This window comes from Pterocles gutturalis, unplaced genomic scaffold, assembly GCF_000699245.1.
Source record: "Pterocles gutturalis isolate BGI_N339 unplaced genomic scaffold, ASM69924v1 scaffold27003, whole genome shotgun sequence".
Classification (NCBI taxonomy): domain Eukaryota; kingdom Metazoa; phylum Chordata; class Aves; order Pterocliformes; family Pteroclidae; genus Pterocles; species Pterocles gutturalis.
The window spans coordinates 7540-12775 of record NW_010118871.1 but is presented as its reverse complement, the minus strand read 5'-3'; the positions used below and the strand labels follow the sequence as shown (position 1 = coordinate 12775).

Genomic DNA, 5236 nt, shown 5'->3' with positions numbered 1-5236 from the left:
GCCACCCGCCGCAGGACTACACGTTCCAGCGTGCAATTCTCCTCTGCGCTCCGGCTGACCGGGCTGCGTGCTGGGGCCGCGTGCTTGCGCGCTCGATGGGCAAGAAGAGCGGAGGAGAGCTGCATTGCAGGGCTCTGGAGGCCAGCCCGTGTGAAGCGCTGGGGTTATTCCCACCCACTGTTAGCATTTGGTCTCTTGCACCGCGTTTTCTTGTCTCCTTTTGTGTCCGGAGACCTTAATGAGAGTAAAAGATGCTCTTGAAAGGTCACTAACAAAGCTGCTGGTGAGTGTTTTGGCTTTGTGCCGCACGGAACCGCTGCTCCATTGCACACGGTGCCTTTGTTCTTTCCTCGGATGCACCGGAGCAGAGCTCACATTTGGCATTCCCCCGGCACAGTTTCCATCAGCTCTTTTGATTCCCCTTTGGTTTGTGGCGCTGAGGTTCAAGCAAACGCAGCTTATTGGGGAGGCGTGAAGAAATTGAGGGGCTCGGGACAGCCCTTCTCCATGGTTTGTTTTTTTACCACTGCTGAGATGGGCTGGGGGCTAAGGCTCCCAAACCCCGCGTTGTTACCAGCGATGCTGGGCGAGCCTGCACGGCCCCTGCATACCCAAATTGGGGAGAAAAATATTTACTTTAACAGATTAACGGTGGGAGGGGGAAATCAGCAGGATTTTTTTTTTTTCCTCAAATGTCAGAGAAGGTGGTTGGTGTCTGTGCTGGCTCCGAGCTGGCTGGTCTTTGCTCTTTTGCTGTGGGCTGCGGAGCGAGGAGGCTGGCAGCCCTGCTGCTATTTCTGGTGGTGATGAACTGGTGATGGGAGATGAGGGATGACGTTTTTAGGGAACATTCATTAGCAATTATCCCTGCTTGCAGCTTGATTGGGGTGGCTGGTGGGGACATCTGATAGCCACTTCATGTACGTTCAAAGCACCGGCTCCAGCGAGAGGGCAAATCTGGTGGCTGATTTTCGGAGGAGCCCAGCTCTCAGCTCCCTTTTCCAGCTTCTACTCAAACGCTACGTTTAACCTCTTTCTGCATGTGTGAAGCTGCCTTGCTTTTCTCTCCCCCAACCCTCCTCCCCGCCAATCTCTTCGCAGCAAGGATCTTATAAACCTGTTAGCAACAAATTGAAGCCTGACCGGCGCGGTCGTGGAGATGAGATGAGCAAAGGAGGCTGGCGGTTGCGCCGACACCGGTGTACGGAGAGCATACGTGGGGTTTTCGACAGCACGAAGCAGTGGGCTGGAGCAGCAGTTGGTAAGCCGTACCGGCTGTTTGCAGCCCACGGAACCCACCATCCTCCCAACTGCCTCGTCGCAAGCCCGCTATGAGGTGGCAGAAGGTCTGAAAGGAGGCTGATTTTTTTTTTTTTTTTTACACCATGGTTGCATTGCATAACCCCTTTCTTTCGAGCCTTCCTGCTCATCTGCAGGATTGGAGGAGGGTGGGTTTTCTCCTCCTTGAGGGACAATCTGGCCTCTAGACTTCGTTTGTTGTAGAGAGCCTCTTTGCCACCTTCTCCTAAATGCTGAGTTGGTTCCTGGTAGAGGCGATATCAAAGCCTGGAGTACTGGCACCTGTCTTAATTACACCCTCAAGATTATAACGATGAGTGCCACTGAAACTAGAAAGGAACATCTCCCATCAGACTCCTGGCTGGGTTTGAGTCTTTGTCTCTTGTCAAGAGGGAGCGTTGTTTCCCTCTAAATTGAACTTTTATTTAAAAAGTTGCTGTTGCAGATGCTCTGTACTTTGCTCTCTGCCACACTAGATACAGCTTTTGAGCTTTTGCTACGAGTCGCAGGTTTGCTGAAGCGCTGACGGGCAGCGGCCGCTGTCTGTGGGTGTAGTAGTTGGGAGGAAAATCGTTGCAGATTGCAGAGTGACTCAACTGACCTCTTACAGCAGAAACAGTGAGAAATTAGATTTTTTTACTCATGAGATGCTTGAGCAGTTTTGGAAAACGTAAAATGGAGGCGATTGTGTTTGGTATCTTGGGGGCAGCTGAGTAGTTGGCAGTAGGAGGGACGTCTTTGGCGCAGGGCAGGTAGGGACTGATGTCCTAGTGCTGAGTGAAGCTGCAGGAAGAGCTGTAGAGGCGGAGGAGCACTGCTGTTCAGCCACGCTGCCCGTCTTCATCTTGTCAATGACGGGACACGATAGCGTAGATACAGTCCGTAGGTGTCTCCAGGTGACGTTGCTCGTGTTGATCATTGAGAGCGAGAGCTGTTTAGGGGACTGAGTAGCAACAGAGAGATTTTGGGTAGGAAATATTAACAGCTCCCATGATTTCTAGGAACAAGATCCATGGAGGTGGGTTCTAAACACATTAAATATCTGCAGCTTGTTACAGGTGCGCTGGGGAGAGGCTGTGCTCTTGGTCCCGGCGATGTGTCATGTGTCAAAAGAATATCTCGCTGTTTCTCTGTTCAGTTTGCAGGCAGTGTTTTTGGGAGGTTCGGCAGGTGCATCTAACCGCTCGGTGCTCTCTGAAAGGCATCTTGGTTCCTGCCAGCCCCCAGACATGTGCTCCTGCTGTTCGCCCGCTTCACCAGACCCTTCTTGGAGCAGTTCAGCCTGTTAACCCAACAGAAAACTAACCTTGCCCCAAACCTCCCTAGATTTCTGCAGCGGGAATGAGTTGAATTGACTTGGGGGGAGAGCGGAGCCTGGCTGTTAGGTTGGCTTAGCCCCAGTTTTTCCACCTGGGAGCATCTTGTCTCTAGGCAGAGGAAATGGTTACGGCTTTTTCTCGTCTCCAGCAGGCAGGAATATTCTGCTTTTGTTGTTCGCCAGGATGGGATAAGAAATTTCTGGGGTGGGTACAATAGGAACCATTAAAAGTAGGGGCTGGACAAGGGGCTCCTTCCCCGCCTCCTGGCAGCAAGATGCCAGAGGAAGGACCGAGGCTTTTAAAATGCAGGACATGGAAGGATTTGGCACACGTACAGAAACTTCTGTACCCTGGAAGTGAAGATGAAAGGCTGTGCTGTGGAAGCATAAACCCGAGTCACAGCTGTGGCATCCACCTCGGCCTTGGGATTGCATTGAGCTGGAAGCTTTTGGAGCTGAAGGTTTGATTTGGGATGAAAGCTGTCAGTGGAGAAACCAACCTGGCTGATGCTTTCACCACTGATACCAAGGGGGGGAATATTTTCTGTCGGGGGGGGCTGTATGGTGTGTATGTGGGGGGGGGACATAGCGACATCCACCTCAGAGATGGTGTCGGAGGAGATTTAGGAAGCAGCTGTACTGCAGGCAGCAAGACTTCTGGGGCACACTGGTCCTGGACACAACCTGGCTGAAGAAGCCATGTGTAGGAGAGTGGGGATGGACCATGTCCTGGGTTAAGCTGAGCATTACCAGCGATACCCCAGCTGCCAAAAAAGACTGTGATGGGTTTACCCTTGGCTGGGAACCAACCCCACACAACCCAATCGCTCACCCGCCCACCTCCCGGGGGTGGGGGAGAGAATTAAAGGGAAAAAAGGACTCGTGGGTTGAGATAAGGACAATTTAATAACTAAACTACAATAACACTGAAAATAATAGTATATACAAATATTGAGTGATACACAGTGACACTGCCCCCCCGCCTGATGACCAAGGCCCAGCCTGTTCCCAGCTAACGATCCCGGAGCAGGGAGAGTCCCGAAACCGCACTCACGGAACAGAGAGAACAGTCTGAGCGTCCCAGACCCAGATCTGACCCGGGGGGGAGAAGGCCTTGGGAGGGAGACCACCTGGAGTGAGATGACCTGGAGCAAAAGGGATCTAGAACAAAAAAAAATATGAGCTTCCCGAGGGTCCTCACCTATATCCTGGGCATGACGTGTATGTTATGGAATAGATTATTGGCCACTCTGGGTCTCAATCTTGAACCTAAGATCAAATCCGGGGCTAGTAACTGGGGCTGTGCTCCCTCCCAGCTTCTCCTGCCTGTGGACAGCAGAGAAGCTGAAAGACCTTGGGCTGTCCTGGCAACAACTCTAAACATCACTGTTATCAGCTTTCTTTTTAGCACAAATCCAAAACACAACCTCTTGCTGGCTATTATGAAGAAAGTTAACTCTGTCTCAGCTTAACCCAGGACAGACCACCTCTGCGACCAGCTCTGGATGGTGGCTTCTGCCCCACTACTTTTGTGTGACCTTTGGAAGCTGTGCTTTTGTGGGAGCTGCCGGGTAATTCAGGTCCTCTGGCTACGGGGCAGCCACCAGTCACCCGCGTGATGCCGAGAGCAATAAGGCAGCGCCAGCATTTCGCACGCACCAGGCGTTGGCCGGGAATATTCACGTTGGTTCTTTCTAACCTTCCAAGATCCTCCTTCCCTGCAGATGGGAAATGAAAATCCTTGGCATTGGCATGGAGTGGTGGAAGCAAGTCAAGTAACATGGCTCAGCCAAAAAAAAAAAGAAGGAAGAAACCTGTCCAAGCGCAGATCGGTACGGCAGGGCATCCGCGGGTGATGCAGATCAGTGAGGCTCTTTCTCCTCTGGCAGGGTATTGTACAGAGCAGCTAAACACATGTACGTCTCTCTTGGTCGGTGAACAGCTCTTACACGCTGTTGTAAAATGGAGGAGGCTGGAAACACTTTCCCCGGTTCATACATCCCAGTGTCGGGCTTCTGTAAATCTCTCCTGACCGCTGGTAACGCTGCCAAACCCCGTTACGGCGCAGGGAGAGCGGGTTGGTCCCTGCTCCTCTCTCCATGCCCAGCTGTTCCAGGACAAATCCAAACTCATCTTGGCAGGTTGGTGAGAGCTTTTCAAACACTCAGCCTCGGAGTCATTTGTTAGTAACAAATGGGGGATTTGCCAGGACACGCTGCTCCATCTGCTCTGGCATCCTGTCCCCTCTAGCAACCTTGACAGATCTGCTCGAGGAAGGCAGGAGAGTGAAATAAAAAAATAGGCAGCAGTTTTCCCATGGAAGGAGAACGGCTTCCGCAGTCTGTTTGGACAGGGTTTCTTGGGCTGGAACACCTTCGTGGTGTCCTCGCGCCTCTGTGCCTGGCAGCACAAGGTCTGCAGCTAATGGAGGATCTGAAGTGGTGGTTGGTATATACATTTTCTTATTATTTTACGTTTTATTATGGTTTTATGTTTCATTTTTGAACACCAGTGAGGCTGAGCTGCATCTAGACAGGACTTCGGTGCACTTCTCTCACTGAGTATTTTTTTTCTCCTTTTTTCCCTCATGCTTAATGAGAGAACCAATCTGTTTATACT

General features: G+C 51.5%; 1 protein-coding gene across 1 annotated transcript in view; it reads left to right on the top strand.

The window, feature by feature from the left end:
* Positions 1 to 5236, top strand: part of TRIP4 (thyroid hormone receptor interactor 4) — a gene marked incomplete at its 5' end in the record, with an annotated part of 27598 nt that overhangs the window by 17116 nt on the left and 5246 nt on the right. The window lies entirely within an intron of this gene.